Source organism: Lipotes vexillifer, unplaced genomic scaffold, assembly GCF_000442215.2.
Source record: "Lipotes vexillifer unplaced genomic scaffold, Lipotes_vexillifer_v1.1 scaffold554, whole genome shotgun sequence".
NCBI classification, from domain to species: domain Eukaryota; kingdom Metazoa; phylum Chordata; class Mammalia; order Artiodactyla; family Lipotidae; genus Lipotes; species Lipotes vexillifer.
The window spans coordinates 2,021,552-2,040,817 of NW_006794635.1; the positions used below are offsets into that span (position 1 = coordinate 2,021,552).

At 41.5% G+C, this 19,266-nt stretch overlaps 1 pseudogene; it reads right to left on the minus strand.

Annotated features, from left to right (window-relative positions):
• Positions 1 to 7,885: 7,885 nt before the first annotated feature.
• The window catches only part of LOC103078892 (poly(A) polymerase alpha-like), a 53,383-nt pseudogene continuing 42,002 nt past the window's right edge, over positions 7,886 to 19,266 (minus strand).

Below are 19,266 nucleotides of genomic sequence, written 5' to 3' on the forward strand. Positions count from 1 at the left end.
CTTTCCCTAACAAATTCTGACCAATTGGCTTCTTAGTATCACATGAGTTTTTGTCATTTTCTGGGTGGACTTTTCTTCCTTGATGAATCTGAGCCTTGTTAGCTTGCAGAAGAATAAATATGACAAGAGTACATATGGGAAATAATTGTTTGCACAGACTTTTGAAAGCCTTCAAGCCCTGAGTCATGTTCTAAGGGCATGCAGATTGCCCTGATCCACTGTCGGGGGCCAGCACCTTGAGGGCAGGGGTTGTACCTGGATGGGCAAAAGCCCCCATCCCCAGAGCAGCAGGGTCTGTAGGAGTGGAGCCCTTCACCCTCCCTTCCCAAGCCTGGAGGCCTGTGACTTAATTTTTCTTAAAAAAAGCTGTTCATTGTAGAACAGTTTTAGATTTATAGAAAAATTGCCAAGATAGTACAGAGAGTTCCCATATACCCTAGGCCCAGTTATCCCTTTTATTCACATCTTACATGAGTAAGATGAGTACATATGTTTTCATGAATGGACCAATATCGACACATTATTAATACTGTTAACTAAAGTGAGCAGCTTATTTAAATTTCCTTGCTTCTTCCCTAATGTCCCTTTTCTGTTCCAGGATCCAAGGCATCCCACATTACATTTAGTCATTTAGTTATCATGTGTCCTTAGGCTCCTTTTGGCTATGTGAACTTTTTAGGTTTTCCTTGTTTTTGATGACCTCAACAGTTTTGAGGAATACTGGTGAGGTGTTTTGAACACTGTTCCTCAATTAGGATTTGTCTGATGAGAGTCTCATCATTCCACTGTGGTTATGGGTGTTGGGGATGAAAACTGTAGAGGGGATGGGCCATCCTTATCACATCATATCAAGGGTACATATTATCAGCATCACTGACGTTGATCTTGAGCACTTGGCTGAGGTCATGTTTCTCCACTGTAAAGTTACTTTCCCCCTGATACCAGTAGACCAGGGTTCTTGGCCTTCCCCAATCAATAGAAATTGATAAGAGACCAGTCAAGAAATTCAGGCAAGGCTTTATTGGGGCCCCTGCCACAGCAGGAGGGAGTGAAAACAAGTAACATGTTTCCTTGCTCGCTCCCCTGTGGGAGGTGAGCTGTTTCCTTATATGGGACGAGGGTAGGGGTGTGTCCAGGGGTCGGGCCAGAGGGGTGTCTTAGGTGGTTTGCCCACCCCTTTGGTGGTGTTGAGTGCAGGGGGCATTTGCAGTACCCTGCTTTTTCTCCTGGCTCTTCAGAAGTGGCAGTTGGATTATTTTTTTTTTTTGTCTCTTTGTATCTTATTGTCCAGAATTTGCTCAAACTGCAGTGCACACAGTAATTTTTAGTCCTTTATAGTTTCTTTTTATTTTGTTGCTGGACCAGACGCTTGTCCAGGTGCAAGCACTGCAGCAAAGGGTCCCAGATCCCAGGTCCCAGCCTATCTCAACCCTACCTTTCTATGCTGTCCTCTCTGAAAGGAAGTCACTTCTTGCAGTCCATGCTTTTTTTTTTTTTTTTTCTTGCGTTATGCGGGCCTCTCACTGTCGTGGCCTCTCCCATTTGCGGAGCACAGGCTCCGGACGCGCAGGCTCAGCGGCCATGGCTCACGGGCCCAGCCGCTCCGCGGCATGTGGGATCTTCCCGAAACGGGGCACGAACCCGCGTCTCCTGCATCGGCAGGCGGACTCTCAAGCACTGAGCCACCAGGGAAGCCCCGCAGTCCATGCTTGAGAGGGGCATTATGCTCAGTTTCCTTGAGGGTAGAGTGTCTATGTAAATTATTTGGAATTATTCTACATGGTATGTTTGATTTCCCAATTATTTATATATTTAGTCATTTATTTATATCACTATGGACTTGTGGACACTTACTTTATACTTTGAATTATAATCTAATACTACTTTATCTATTTTGTTGCTCAGGGTTTCCTAGCTTTGTCTATTGGGAGCTCTTTCAGTTGGTTCCCCTGTCCCTCTGACATGCCCCTGTTTTATGGGGTTAAAAGTTTCAGTGTTTCCTTGCTTTCTAGCACTACAAGATACTCCAGGCTCATACTGTATATTTCAAGCTCTAGAATCAACCATTTCTCCAAGGAACCCTGGTTCCTTTTACTGAAGAATAGTATTAGAAACCAAGATCTGTGTCCTAGTTGTGCTGGTTGCTGTTGGAATGTCATTGCTGCACTCATATATATCAGGTGTGCTGATATATATGAGTGTATACTGGCCCATGTATCTAGACACATCTATAGATAGTCCCATAGGCAACCATCTGTTTCTATACGTAAATGTGAGTTTACACCAGTATCAATAACTCTAGAGACCGGAACTGAAATTTGACATGTGATAGTGGGTTTTCTCCTTTATTCTGGAAAGTTGTGGCTTTCTCCTTGTTTTAACCAGAGATTGGAGGGGCGGCAGACGGGTAGTGCAAGGAATGGGAAGGATTACAGACGGTCCATAGCAACATGAGAAGCAGCAGAGGAAAATAGAGGCAGCTACGGTTAGTAGAAATAGAAGTATCAAGTAGAACATTCTGGGTGCACTTCGGTGTAGGCGCAACAGTTTAATAGGCCTATTGTAGCCACCTAAAGAAAAGTGTCAAGAAAGAGAGTCAGAACTCTACAGATGAGAACAGTTTAGAAGTCTGGGCTCTTAGAGAAATAATCAACAATGCCTATAACTCGGCAGAGTCACCAGCACTCTTCATTGTGATTCCGGTCACCAGGAAAAGTTGTGGCATGTTTACTCTATTTATCATGGTTGGGGGCACATAATATATTTTGGAAAGATTTCCATTAGAGTGGTTAAAAATTGTTTTGGTGCTTTAAGCATTGTTAGATTTGAGTTTTCTGCCTTAGAGTCGACATTTGCTGTGGACCCAGATTGCTAAATCCAAGGCCTCCCGCTGAGACTTCTAGAAGCACAGACTTTGTAAAAAATAAAGTTGCTTATAAGAAGATTTGATTTTAATGAATTTCTGAACTGTGTCCCTTGAGCTGCAGTGTTACTCTGCCCCGCTTTGCCTTGGTCTCTGGCCCTTGGCAGCCAGAATTTCTGGTTAAACAGTCCCTCCATTCCCAGGCCTGGGGAAGTCTGCCTTTTTTGAGATACTCACTGCCTGTTGCTAAATGAAGTCCAAGGAAGCTGCTCCCAGCTGGGTAGAAGGTCTGAATACTTTGGACCCTCAAAAGGTGGCTTCAAGGATTAGAGATGCATGTCATCCACACTAGCCACTTAATCCCCACCCTCGTCCCTTTCTGAACAGCCAGGTTTAGGGGCAGTGATGTTGAGAGGCAGAGAGAGGTTCCGTGTCCTTCCTTCTCTTCCTCTCCTTCCCCCTCCCCCCTCCTTCCTCCCTCTTCTCCCCACTCTCTTATTTGTTCAACAAATATGTCTGGCCCCTTACCATGTCCCTGGCACTGTGCTGGCTCCGAGGAGGCCAGTGGAGTCATGGACTTTGATATCTTGGAGCCCTCACTCTATTTGGAAAACAGACATGAAACAGTGTACTCAGCTCCTCAGTTATTCAGTTGTGTTAGGTGCCAGTAGAAATGGGATCTCACCTATTTGGTTGAGGTGGGTTGAGGCTTCTCTGTTGGTTGAGATCTAAAGGATTCTGGTGTTCACTTCGACTAACTATAGTCCTGAGCTAAGCACTCTGCCTGTGCTGTCCTATCTAATTCTTCTACCAATACATCACCTACTTGGCCATTCTTACCCTATTTTGTCTTCATTTTACAGATGAGGACCCTGAGATACAAAAGGCTAAGGAGCTTGCCCAAGGGCACAGAGCAATGAAGTGAATGTTTCAGGACTTGCTTGAGGTCAATCTGGATACAAAGCCTGTGCTCATTGCCCCGGGGTGTCCTACCCCCCTCCCTGCTCCGCAGGTCTCGTCAAGGGAAAAGCAAGCCGGGGGGAAATGATCAAATAATGAGTAGAAGTTTCCTGTGGTCAACAATCTAGTCACCTGTTCCACTCATTTCACCAGGGACCATCGAACAATATTTAGCTATAATTATTTTTAAAAAGCTGACCAAAGGTTTTCCTCTTTGAGCTCCACAGGTACAGGATGGTCCTTGTCTGAGCCTTTCAGGGATGGATTAGAACAGAGCAGTTATTACTCAGCCACCGCAGTTATTACACCACATAGAGTGTTCACTGAATGTATGTGATACGTTAACGTTGGTTAATTTGTTTCCTTCGAGACCTTTGAATCGTCCTCTCCATCCAGATGCCACTGCCTTTTTTATTTCTGAGTCATTATCTCTGGCTGAGACCAATGCAATGCACAATCTTCATTGGTTTTTCTGCTCATCTCTTTTCAGTCTATTTTCTGTTGCCTCTTCTGTTTAAAACCCTATAGAAAACCTCCACTGCTGACAGAATAGAGTCCAACACAGCCTCCTCATGGCCTGCGGAGACCTGCACTTTCTCCCTTCTCAGCTGCATCTCCCTCCACACCTTTCTTCTCCCCCCGTGACCTAACCATTCTCAGAAGCCCCCCTCTGCTCTTGCCTGTTATCGTCTGCCTTTGCCCTTATTCCCGGCTGATCCTCCGTGCTTCCGCTCTGCGCAGGTGCTCCTTGGCAACCATCCCCGCCTCTGTGGACTGTTGCATATGGAACGGATCTCTGTTATCATACAGTCAGCAGACCTTTTCTGTAAAGGGCCAGATAGCAACTATTTTTGGCCTTGCAGGCAACAGCATCTTCAATGCAATGACTTAGATCTGCTATTGCAGTTTGAAAGCCACCATAGGTGATATATAAGCAAATTAATGTGTCTGGGTTCCTATACAATGTTACATACAAAAATTGGCAGCTGGTCGGATATAGCCCCCAGCCTGTAGTTTGTTGTGGAATATTCCAATCATTTGTTTACTTGTCTCCCATCCTTACTAGCTGGTGAGTTTCCTAAGATGAGAGAGGGGGTCTTGTTCATCTTTCTATTTTCAGCGTCTAATCTGGGCCTGGCACATAGTGAGTGTTGAATAAATCCTGCACGGTTGAATATGTGAGTGAATAAATTAATCAAGTCAAATCAAGTTGGAAACTAAGCATTTAATGGTGTCAGTAAGAACCGTGACTGAGTGAATCATGGTGAAAGTAGAAACATCAAGTCTGTACAGGGGAGAATAAATCTTTTTTGCTCATCTCAGGGGACTCAGATATAGTACCTTTGGCAGGATCTGTATCAGTGTGGCTAGAAAGCTTTGACCCTTCCATTGTTGGGCTGCCAAGGGTTAAAAGGAGCCTGAAGCCTTGGGCGGTGGGAGTTCTCCACCAAGTTCTCCACCATTCTAGTGTCTGTAAATAAATAGTGTTAAAACTTAAGAGTAAGGTTATTAAATGTGGATTTTGCTTCATACCTGCCACTTTCTGTGGAGGAGTCTTAGTCACTGATGGGTTTGTTCCAGGGGGCGCTAAGGGTTTGCGTGCACAACCCTCAGCCTTTATGCAATTTAGGATTGGAAACTGCTATAGCCCAGCATTTACTGACACACAAGGGTTGGCCAGGCCTTATTCATTCAGCCCAAGGTACTGCAGGGGTGACCAGTTCCCTGTGGTGGGAGAGTTCGTAGACTTTCTAAGTAAGGTCTTCTGAGTTGGGGGAGGCTATCTGGAAAATTCACTTACTCTGAGCATCTCTTTCCTTGACAAAACAAGAAAACGAAGAAATTAGTGTGCTACCAGGGAAACACATCACCACTTGTTGGGTCTCTAAGATAGACTTTTTTTTTTTTTTTTTTTTTTCTTTATGAAAACGAAAATTGTTTAGGACTGCTTTGAGGAACTGTAGCTAACCAAACTTTGGGTAAGTTAAAAAAAAAAAAAACCCTTATACATGCATTATCAACATTTTTTTTTTTTTTTGCTGTACGCGGCCCTCTCACTGTTGTGGCCTCGCCTCTCACTGTTGTGGCCTCTCCCGTTGCGGAGCACAGGCTCCGGACGTGCAGGCTCAGCAGCCATGGCTCATGGGCCCAGCTGCTCCGCGGCACGTGGGATCTTCCCGGACCGGGGCACGAACCCATGTTCCCTGCATCGGCAGGCGGACTCTCAACCACTGCGCCACCAGGGAAGCCCTAAGATAGACTTTTTAAAAGAACTTTTCAATGTTACAGACATCTTATTGAGCCAAAGAAATTACAGGGTTATGCTGAGTAGCATTTGGGTATTGACTTTTGATTTCTTAGGAGAGGAAAATCATGGGCACACAGGGCATTTAGAAATTTTTTCCCTTGTGTAAAATGGAACAGAGGAACACAGGATAGACACTTTGATTGGAAAAGGGAACAAATGACTTGCATTTAGCTGAATTGGATTGATTTTCCTTTTTACTGAATACTTTCCTCTATTTTGTGCTATTTCAGTTTGCTTCGCAATACCAGGTCCAACTCCTCCCATAGGATTTCATACCATGAAGAAAGGAAGAGTAAAGAGCCATTTCTGTAAGAATCCTCAAAACATAGTATGATAAACCTAATGCATAAATATATTTTCTAGGTTATTTTTGGTCCAAATGTGTAGATTTCCAAAATTCCATAAAGCCGAACATTAAAAAAAAAGATAGCAGACATTCCAACCTTTCAATTGCACTCAGTAAATATTTGGTGAGAGCCTCTTTTGTGCCTCTAGGTATCATACTATAAACTAGGATACAGTGATGACTGAATGTTTCCCCACTTTCCAGGAGCCCAGAGTCTGATTGGGAGGTGCTCCAGTTGACTGTTTTTGGGTAACAAACTGCCCTAGACTGAGTGACATAAAACAACAACCGTTTTTTTTTGCTCACAGATTCTGTGGCTCAGAAAATCAGACCGGGCATGGTGGAATAGGCTTCTCTATGCCCCACAATATCTGGGAACTTGGCTGGGAACATTCCAGTGGCTGGAAGAGACTTGAGTGGCTGAGGCTGGAGTCATCCAGAGGTTTCCTTACTCCCATATGTGGTGTCTGGGTTGGGATAACTCAAAGTGTAGGCTCAGCCGGAGCTGTCGATTGGAGCATCTACACATGGCCTCTCCATGTGGCTTTAGTTTCTCTAGCATGGAAGCTGCCCCCAAAACGGAACACCTAAGAGGGGCATCCAAAGAGAGAGCTTTCCAAGAGACCAGGGTAGACGTTGAAAGAGCTCTTTTGAACTATCCTTGGAAGTCATGCACTGTTACTTCTTCCACATTCTGTGGCTACAAGTAAGTCACTATGGACACCCCAAATTCAAGGGGAGAGAAATTGGACTTTACCTCTTGAAGGCAGAATGGCAAGGATACAGCAGAAGAGTATGGGAGATGTTGCTGCAATCACCTTTGGAAAATCTAGCCCGCTGCAGAGATTTAGACATGTAAACATGTAACTATAATATACCATAGGAAATGTTTCAGTTACCTTGCTGGGAAATAACCCACTCCGTAACTTACTGCCTTGAAACAATTATCAGTAATCAGCTGGTGGGTCTGTGCCATATGGTGTTGAATGGGGTCACCCATTCGGCTGCATTGAATTAGGAACTTGGAATGCCCAAGATGGCTTCACTCTTGTCTGCTGCCTCAGCTGGGGTGGCTGGAATGGCTTGGGGGCTCCTTAGTTCTCTTCCACATGGTCTTGTGTCAAATAGTAAACTCATCGACGCTTCTTTATCTGGTGTCTGGCTTCTTTTAAGGCTTAGTCCCAGAGCTGGCACAGGGTTACTTCTACTGGATTCTAGTCAAGTCACAAGGCCAGCCAAAATTCAAGGAGTGCAAAATATACTGGAGGAGTGGCATGTACATAAAGGGATGGGGGAGGTTATTGGTGACCATTTTTGGAGAAAATCTACCACATTAGAGGTGTCAAAAATGCTCTGAGATCACAGATGGAGGATCAGTTTTGTCAGGTGGCCTCTGAGGGTTTCTGTGTCAGGCTGTGGAGACAGGGTGGGCGCTGGTGAGGGCATGGTAGATAGTGGGGTATCCAGGAAAGATGTAATATTTGAACTCTGAATGCCCTAGGTAGACAAGATGTGGAAGCATTATAGGCCCAGGAAATTCCATGAGTAATGACAGGAAGCTGGAAAGGGCATGGGGACTAGAGGGCGGTGCAGTAGAGCTACAGCAGTATGTGTATATATTCGGGCATGAGAACATGGTGGGTCTGGGCTAGAAAGAAATGTCAGGAGATCAGGCGTGTTTGTGAAGGACTTTTTGGGTCCTGCTGAGGTATTTGGATCTCATTATATTGGGAATATGAACTGAGAGTTTTTAAAAGGAGGAAGCATAAGAGATGAACTAGAGGGAGGAGAGATTAGATGTAAGGAGAGCAGTTGTGATGATAAATGTGACAGCTCAAATGAGATCTAATCAAGATTTGTACCACAGACAGAAGGGAGAGGAGCCTCCGTGAGGCAAGATATAGAGAAAAGGCAAAACCATTTGTTCAGAGAAACTGGACCAGCAGGGACAGTGTTGTATGTAATCTGAGGGCCATCAGGAGGGTAACCTGCCAAAGTCCTCTTCTGTTTATTGATATTATCATTCTGGAATTCTGCTGTTGTGGTTGGTACATTTGTATTAAGACTTGCCTGTTCCTTTAGTCCCCAGAGCAAATCCTAGTGTCCACGACTTCATCAGAACTATTTCCTTGGAACAAAAAAAATCCAAAGTAGTATACAACCAGCATGGAGTTTTTAGAACTGCTGCCTTGGAAGCATTGACATTAATCTGAGCTTTATGGAAGCTAACTGGATACTAGAGGCATTTCATTTCTACATAGGCTCAAACTTCTTACCACTGTACAGGTGTTTCCAGTAGAACAGACTAGCCATTCACCCATCCAATAAATATTTTTCAAGTGCCTACTACATGCAAAGCACTGTTCTTGGAGATGGATATGGCAGTGAGTAAAATAAAGTCCTTGCCCTCATGGATGTTCTTTATATCCTAGTAACATGGATTTATCAAACCCAGAATGGCTTTGAGAACTGGATATGGAGTTTTATCAGGCTGACCTGGTATAAGTGATGTCCTTTCCTCAGTGGGATAGGTGTGCATTTTGTGGTGTCTCAGACCATAGAGTTGGCTGCACTTACCACTCATCATTAACTTGGGGGATCACTTATCATTAACAAGGAAATCATCCTAAGAGCCTGAGCACAGAAGTGACAGTATGTGGCCTCCCAGAGAAGGAAAGGGACATGCTCAATAGCTGGGACCCAAAGTTTTGTCTGCCTGTGCCTATTCAAAGTCTGACATCTGAGGAGTATGTTCATTCACATTGTGTGTTTGTTTCCATCCCATTTGATTTATTTTTTAACACCCATTAACTGTCATGCCTTTGCCTCTGAAATGGGTCTCCAGTAATTACTTGACGGGAAGGATTTTGGCTGTGAGGGAATGTGTTTCCAATTGCTGCCTTTTCTCGTAGCATGCACAAGTGTAAAGCAGAAGCCTAGGGGCCACATGCCACAGTGAATTAGAGCAGTGTTGCTCTGGGCTGTATGTATGTATTTTTTCAGTGTCTACAATCAATTTTGTTTTACTATGATCTAAATGCATAGCATTTAGAAAATATCAAGAAAAACTTATGTACAAGAGTTGATGCTATTGCATTTGGATAAAGCTGGCAAGTTCTTGCTACTAGCATAGCCCAGGAAACACCGAGGAAACGAATATATTGGAATAGATGTTGTGGTGTTTGGCCCACAGTTTGATAGCTCTCAGGGTTAACCTGAAATTGTCTATGTTTGGTACTAGATGTAAAATTTCATCAGTTACCCTGCAACCATTAAGACTTCTTATGCATCTTATATCTAGATTTTTAAGCAGACTGTCATCTCTTAAGTCCAAGTCTTCTGGGGTAGTCTGTGGTGCTAGTCTTGCAAACAAAATATCAATCTCTATCCCAGCAAAGCACAGTTTGATAACTGGTACAAATGCCTCCTCAGCAGCTCTTAAATCTTTTACTTCTTCCTGTAGTTTCAACTTACCATAGAGTGAGGTGAAAAAGTCACTTCAATCAACACGTCTTGGTGCAACACCCAACTCATCAATATCGGCACCTTTTGTATGTACTGTTAATCCATAAGATCCAAATGTAAAAGTGTTTCCCCCAACATTTTCAATTACAGACTGTGGAAGATTCTTGCTTTCACTGATTTCTTGTATCCACTCTTTTACCAGGTTATTTAATTTTCCCCAAATTAAAATTCTGTGCTGCAGTCCCTCTTCCTCTTCAAAAACCCCAAAAGGCTTCAGAGTCTCAGTTCTTTCCTGTGTAAGTCAGTCTCCTTGGAGGCTGCTAAACTGATGGGAGAGGTAATGCCACAGTGCTTCTGTGGCGGCTGTGTTTGTTGTGATCCCTGCGCTGTAACTGGAAAAGGTATTGTCTCCTGTGCGGGCACCGTCCAGTCACTCCCCTGCTGCTGCTGCCCTGGGCATGACCCACTGAGGCAGGAAGGAGGAGGGTGCCTGCCTCAGCCCTGGGTCCAACCCCACTCCTGCACCCTCTCCCGCGGCTTTAAGTGCTTCTCCTCTGGGTTGTATAATATTTAGATGGGTACTTAGAGCAGTCCAAGTCTTGACATTAATAAAACTTGGAAGGGCTACATTACAAGGTAAATGTCTCTCTGGGTAACCCTGAATTTCATCTATAGTAAACTTTCTGGTATTTGTCAGAATTCTGTTAGCTGGCATTTGCATACAATTGTAGTTAAGTGATATTTCTTGCTAACCATGGTGACTATAAGGCCCAGAAATATTTTGAAAAACCTTTAACTGCCTCATCAAAGAAAGGGGATGTTCTTTTAGAGTACTAAGTATATTTTATGATAGTCTAAATTACTGATTCACATATGGAACACATATTAACCAGAGCATCTCCCTCAGCAACCAGGCAAGATAACTAATAATTTATGATAAATTTTTTTAAACTCAAATTTTTAACTTCCTTTTTTAGCCGACTTGCGTTTTTTTTTGGACAATGTTTTTGTTCAATTATGTGCACAGCACTCTCAATGACTTAAATGGTAAAAAATGGTCCACAGTTTATCTGAAATTCAAACAGCTGTTTTCTTTACATTTTTATTAATATGTATTAATGTTTTCAAAGTAATTTTGCTGCTGGAATGAGAGTGTGCTTGTGTGTGTGTGCATGTGTGTGTATTGTGTATTTGCACACGCACACACATCATTCTTCTCAGAGGCATTTTTGGCAGATAAGAACATGATCTGAGTAGCAGATATATGATCTCATTTTTTTTCCTGGGTAGTTTGCAATTTGGATTTAGGCTCAAAGGATTAAGTGTTTTAGCCTATGATGATTTCATAGACACCAATGCCTAGAACTTCTAATCTGCACCCCTAAGCTATTTGGTAATTTTTAACTATACAAATTATAGAGCCTCTGTGAGCCCATTCTACTAAGATGGAAAGGAGCGTGATGCCTGTATTTTGGGAAGATGACTAGAACCTTTGAAGCATTTAATTCTTACTTTCAACATTTTGTTCCTCAACAAAGATATTTTGGAAGCAGTAGTAGCAGGAGTTTACTTTTTTTGGAATTTCCTCTACGTTCATTTTTGGTGGCAGTTTTTGATGAAAAAGACACCAAGGGTAACACTCTGCATACCTATCTAAAAATGAGAAAGTGAGGATACTGCCTTTTAGCTGGAACCCTCGAGGTGTTATCTAACCACTGAAAACTTGATCTAAATAAAAATGGGATTAAGAATAGCAGAGATCAGAGGTTGGCAAATCCTCACATCTGCTGTGTCATGTTGCCTTTTCCTATTCATTCATCCTAAAGATATTGGATGAACAGCTATAATGTGCCAGGCACTTTGTGTGTGTGGGGATATATCAGTTAAAATAGATAAAGATCCCTGTTTTCATGAACTTTACTTTCTAGTAGGGGGAGATGGGCAATATAAAATAGACGTGATAATTAAGTAAATTGTATGATACACTAGAAGGTGATAAATGTTTTTCAGAGATAGAAGAAGGAGGGCAGGATAAAGGAGATTCTGAAGCTTTGGAACTGGTGGGGGAGATCTGCAATTTTAGGTAACCATATTAGGTCTTACTGAGGAGTTGGCATTTAACTGAACTAGTGAGACAGCTAGTCATACATAAATCTGGGAAAGGAATGTTCTAGGCAAGGAGACTGCCAGTGCAAATGCCCTTCCACAGGAATGTGCTTGGAGTGTTGGAAGAACACAAGGAGTCCAGTGTGGCTGGAGATAGTAGGTGATGAGGTCATCGGCATCACTGCGGAGTCAGTCCTGCAGGACCTTCCTGGCTTTTGTAAGGCTCTCAGCTTTTTCTCTGGGAGGAGAGGGAAATCACTGGAGACTTTTGAGTGAGTAAGTGGGATGATCTGCCTGATATTTTAAAGGAACTCCTCTGGTTGCCATGTTGAGACTAGACTGCAGTGGGTATAATAAATTTCCTAGGTTTTCTGTAACAAAGTATCACAAACCAGGTAGCTTAAAACAGCAAAAAGTTATTCTTTCAGTTCTAGAGGCCAGAAGTTGAAAATCTAGGTGTTGGCAGGGTTACCCTCCCTCTGAAGTCTCTAGGGCAGAACTCTTTCTTGCCATTCCTGAGCTTCTGGTGGCTGCTACCAATCCTCGGTGTTGCTTGCTTGTAGCTGCACCATTACAATCTCTGTCTGGTTGTCACATGGGCTTCTCTTCTATGTGTTCCTTTGTTTCTATGTGTTTTCTTCTTTCCTTATAAAGACACCAGTAGTTAGATTTAGGGCCTACCCTAATCCAGTATGACATCCTCTTAATTTACATCTGAATTACTTTTGCCAAGACCTTACTTCCAAATAAGGTCATATTCACAGGTACTGGGTATCAGAACTTGAACGTGTATTTTGGGGAGACACAATTCAACCCATTAAATGGGAGGTAGAGGAGGGAGACCAGATGGGAGACAGGAGCACAGAAGATGAGGACCAGAGTGGGAACAGTGGTACAGTGAAAAGTAATCTAATTCCAAATGTGCTTTGAGGGTAGAGCTAATGATTCCCTGACAAACTGGCTATGAGAGAAAAAAATCATCAAGGATGATGGTATGATCTGAATGTTTGTGTCCCCCTAAAATTTATATGTTGAAATCCTAATGCCTAATGTGATGGTATTAGAAGGTGGGGCATTTGGGAGGTGCTTAGGTCATGAGGGTGGAGCCCTCATGAACGGAATTAGTGCCTTGTAACTGAGGGTCCAGGGAGATCCCTAACCCCTTCTGCCAGACGAGGATGCAGTGAGAAGGCTCCAGCTATGAACCAGAAAGAGGACCCTACCCAACTATGCTGGCACCATGATCTTGGACTTCCAGCCTCCAGAAGTGTGAGCAATAAATTCCTGTTGTTTATAAGATACCCACTCTGTGGTATTTTGTTATAGCAGCCCAAACAGACTGAGATAAATGACTCTAAGACTTCAGGCACGAGCAACTGGAAGAAAGAAGTTGCAATCAGCTTAGATGGAAAGATTGGTTTTGGTGAAAAGATCAGGAGTTCAGTTTTGAATTTAATTTTGAGATGGCTTTTAGATGTCTAAGTGGAGGTGTCCTTGTGCAGTGTGGACTGTAATGAATCCATGTTATCTCTGGTGTCACTTAGTAATCTATTAACCACTGAAAATTCACAATTTGGGGACAAACTGCACAGGCAAACCATGGTTTCCATCATGGACAGGCCAAAACCAAAACTTCTTTTTATCCACTAGTTATCGTTTCTTCCAGCAAAACCTTCTAACTTTACTTGTTCTTCAAAAGCCCACATTATTGGGTCTGCTGTCCCTGCCCAGTGCCTCATGGAATAGCATTTGAACAATAAGGAGCTCCTAAATCAGTTTTGGGGAATTACAGAGGGACTTCTGGGCTAGAGTCACCAAGAATTGACAGTCAATGTAAAATGTATTTCTGTTCTCTCATTTGATCACTCTGGAGACTCCAATTCAACATTCTCTCCGAAACGTCTCTGTGCTCATATGTTCTCTTTCCTCTCAGTTTTCTTCATATAAACCAAAGCCTGGCACCACTGAGTGCTGGGTTAGCAAGTGAGGCATGGTAGCTGTGGGGCCTCCCCATAGCCATGAGGTAGCCCATTTCTTATGGGAAACTGCACTCCCTCTGGCCAGCAGAGTCCCTTTTAGTAACCTAAATTCACTAAACACGTTGTAAGAAAATGGGCTTAAACTTGTAGAGTTAAATTTGGGTTGAAAAATCATACTTACACTTTTCATTATTTTTCCAGGAAATCTTTTTCTGGGAATTATGTACATTTATTTTTCCAACTTCTCTTACTTTTAGTCCAGGATAACACTGCACTTCAACTTGTAATTTCCTGCATTCTTAGTCAAAGTATTCTTAGTCCAAGTTTTTGAAACCAGTAGTCTTTGGTTCAGTAGGTTCTCTTGTAAATATGTAGTGGTCACTATTACTGATGCTTACCAGTGATACCTTCAAATCATATCTCGAGTATGAGGGAGACTCGTAAGGTTGTAAATTGTTTCAACTGTTTTGCACCTTTATTCAAAGATTATAATTTTAGAATTTTTTGAATAAAACATTGATATAAAAATTGTGGAATATTAATTTACTCAGCAAATGTTACTCAAGGTAGTGAGGATACATGAAGAACAATATGGACAAAAAAAATCCTGTTCTTGCATAGCCTTCATTCTAGAGGGGGAGGCAGAAAATTTACAAACTATGTAAATAAAATAGTCTCTCAGATGGTGGTGATAGCTATAGAAAAAAATAAGGTAGTCATAAAATATGGAGAATGTTGGGGGAAGACGGAATGTTGCAGTTGTAAATAGGGAGACCAGAAACAAATGTTAAGAAGAAGATACTTGAGTAAAGACCTTGAAGAGGTATGAGAACCATGTAAATATGGGGGACAAGAGAGTCAAGCATCAGAACAACAAGTGCAAAGGCCCTGAGGCAGAAGAAGCCCTGACATGTCGAGGGAAGAGAAAGGAGGCCAGGTGGCTGAGAGTGAAGAAAGTGAAAGAGACTTTAAAACAAAGACTCTTACAAGAGACAAAGAAGGACATTACATAATGATCAAGGGATCAACCCAAGAGGAAGATATAACAATTGTAAAGATTTATGCACCCAACATAGGAGCACCTCAATATATAAGGCAAATACTAACAGCCATAAAAGGGGAAATCAACAGTAACAAAATCATAAGAGGGGACGTTAACACCCCACTTTCACCAATGGACAGACCATCCAAAATGAACATAAATAAGGAAACACAAGCTTTAAATGGTACGTTAAACAAGATGGACTTCATTAGATATTTATAGGACATTCCATCAAAAAACAACAGAATACACATTCTTCTCAAGTGCTCTTGGTACATTCTCCAGGATGGATCATACCTTGGGGCACAAATCAAGCCTTGATAAATTTAAGAAAATTGAAATCATGTCAGGTATCTTTTCTGACCACAACACTATGAGACTAGATACCAATTACAGGAAAAAATCTGTAAAAAATACAAACGCATAGAGGCTAAACAATACACTACTTAATAACCAAGAGATCGCTGAAGAAATCAAAGAGGATATCAAAAAATACCTAGAAACAAATGACAATGAAAACACGACGACCTAAAACCTATGGGATGCAGCAAAAGCAGTTCTAAGAGGGACGTTTATAGCAATACAATCCTACCTTAAGAAACAAGAAACATCTCAAATAAACAACCTAACCTTACACCTAAAGCAATTAGAGAGAGAAGCACAACCCCCCCCCCCAAAGTTAGCACAAGGAAATAAATCATAAAGATCAGATCAGAAACAAAGGAAAAAGAAATGAAGGAAAGAATAGCAAAGATCAACAAAACTAAAAGCTGGTTCTTTGAGAAGATAAACAAATTTGATAAACCATTAGCCAGACTCATCAAGAAAAAAAGGGAAAAGACTCAAATCAACAGAATTAGAAGTGAAAAAGGAGAAGTAACAACAGACACTGCAGAAATACAAAGGATCGTGAGAAATTACTACAAGCAACTATATGCCAATAAAATGGAAAACCTGCAAGAAATGGAGAAATTCTTAGAAATGCATAACATTCCAAAACTGAACCAGGAAGAAATAGAAAATATGAACAGATGAATCAGAAGCACTGAAATTGAAACTGTGATTAAAAATCTTCCAACAAACAAAGCCCAGGACCAGATGGCTACATAGGCGAATTCTATCAAACATTTAGAGAAGAGCTAACACCTATCTTTATCAAACTCTTCCAAAATACAGCAGAGGGAAGAATACTCCCAAACTCATTCTACGAGACCACCATCACCCTGACACCAAAACCAGACAAAGATGTCACAAAGAAAGAAAACTACAGGCCAGTATCACTGATGAACATAGATGCAAAAATCCTCAACAAAACAGAATCCAACAGCACATTAAAACGATCATACACCACGATCAAGCAGGGTTTATCTCAGGAATGCAAGCATTCTTGAATATAAACAAATCAATCAATGTGATACACCATATTAACAAATTGAAGGATAAAAACCATATGATCATCTCAATAGATGCAGAGAAAGCTTTCGACAAAATTCAACACCCATTTATGATAAAACCCTCCAGAAAGTAGGCATAGAGGGAACTTTACTCAACATAATAAAGGCCATATATGACAAACCCACAGCCAACATCATGCTCAGTGGTGAAAACTGAAACCATTTCCACTAAGATGAGGAACAAGACAAGGTTGCCCACTCTCACCACTATAATTCAACATAGTTTTGGAAGTTTTAGCCACAGCAATCATAGAAGAAAAAGAAATAAAATAAATCCAAATCAGAAAAGAAGGAGTAAAGCTATCACTGTTTGCAGATGACATGATACTATACATAGAGAATTCTAAAGATGCTACCAGAAAACTACTAGAATTAATCAACAAATTTGGTAAAGTAGCAAGATACAAAATTAATGCACAGAAATCTCTAGCATTCCTATACCCTAATGATGAAAAATCTGAAAGTGAAATTAAGAAAACACTCCCATTTACCATTGCAACAAAAAGAATAAAATATCTAGGAATAAACCTACCTAAGGAGACAAAAGACCTGTATGCAGAAAATTATAAGACATTGATGAAAGAAATTAAAGATGATACAAATAGATGGAGAGAAATACCATGTTCTTGGATCGGCTGAATCAACATTGTGAAAATGACTATACTACCCAAAGCAATCTACAGATTCGATTCAATCCCTATCAAACCACCACTGGCATTTTTCACAGAACTAGAACAAAAAAGTTCACCTTTGTATGGAAACACAAAAGACCCCGAATAGCCAAAGCAATCTTGAGAAAGAAAAAAGGAGCTGGAGGAATCAGGGGCCCTGACTTCAGACTATACTACAAAGCTACAGTAATGAAGACAGTATGGTACTGGCACAAAAACAGAAATATAGATCAATGGAACAGGATAGAAAGCCCAGAGGTAAACCCAGGCACATATGGTCATCTTATCTTTGATAGAGGAGGCTAGAATATACAGTGGAGAAAAGACAGCCTCTTCAATAAGTGGTGCTGGGAAAACTGGACAGCTACATGTAAAAGAATGAAATTAGAACACTCCCTAACACCATACACGAAAATAAACTCAAAATGGATTAAAGACCTATATGTGAGGCCAGACACTATCAAACTCTTAGAGGAAAACATAGGCAGAACACTGTATGATATAAATCACAGCAAGATCCTTTTTGACCCACCTCTTAGAGAAATGGAAACAAAAACAACAATAAACAAATGGAACCTAATGAAACTTAAAAGCTTTTGCACGGAAAGGAAACCATAAAGGAGAGGAAAAGACAACCCTCAGAATGGGAGAAAATATTTGCAAATGAAACAACTGACCAAGGATTAATCTCCAAAATTTACAAGGAGCTCATGCAGCTCAATATCAAAAAGCAAACAACCCAATCCAAAAATGGGCAGAAGACCTAAATAGACATTTCTCCAAAGAAGATATACAGACAGCCAACAAACACATGAAAGAATACTCAACATCATTAATCATTAGAGAAATGCAAATCAGAACTACAATGAGGTGTCACCTCACACCAGTCAGAATGGCCATCATCAAAAAATCTACAAACAATAAATGCTGGAGAGGATGTGGAGAAAAGGGAACCCTCTTATACTGTTGGTAGGAATGTAAATTGATACAGCCACTATGGAGAACACTGTGGAGATTCCTTAGAAAACTAAAACTAGAACTACCATGTGACCCAGCAATCCCACTACTGGGCATATACTCTAAGCAAACCATAATTCAAAAAGAGTCATGTACCAAAATGTTCATTGCAGCTCTATTTACAATAGCCAGGACATGGAAGCAACCTAAGTGTACATGGACAGATGAATGGATAAAGAAGATGTGGCACGTATATACAATGGAATATTACTCAGCCATAAAAAGAAACGAAATTGTGTTATTTGTAGTGAAGTGGATGGACCTAGAGTCTGTCATACAGAATGAAGTAAGTCAGAAAGAGAAAAACAAATACCATATGCTAACACATATACATGGAATCTAAAAAAAAAAGGTCATGAGAAACCTAGGAGCAAGACGGAAATAAAGACACAGACCTACTAGATAATGGACTTGAGGATACGGGGAGGGGTAAGGGTAAACTGGGACAAAGTGAGAGAGTGGCATGGACATATATACACTACCAAATGTAAAATAGGTAGCTAGTGAGAAGCAGCCACATAGTACAGGGAGATCAGCTCGGTGCTCTGTGACCACCTATAAGTGTGGGATAGGGAGGGTGGGAGGGAGGGAGATGCAAGGTGGGGGACATATTTATGTGTATAACCGATTCACTTTGTTATAAAGCAGAAATTAACACACCATTGTAGTGCAATTATACTCTAATAAAGATGTATAAAAAGAAAAAAAAGTAAAATTCCAAGTTAATGTTATTTTTAAAAATTAAAAAAGTTAACTTTATAGATCTCAAAAACTGTTTGCTGAATGAGAAAATGGAGTAATATGATTTTAATGCCAATAAAAATATCAATTTGGGGCTTCCCTGGTGGCACAGTGGTTGAGAGTCCGCCTGCCAATGCAGGGGACACGGGTTCGTGCCCCGGTCGGGGAAGATCCGACATGCTGCAGGGAGGCTGGGCCCGTGAGCCATGGCCGCTGAGCCTGGACGTCCGGAGCCTGTGCTCCACAACGGGAGAGGCCACAACAGTGAGAGGCCTGCGTACCACAAAAAAAAAAAAAAAAAAAAAAAAAAAAAA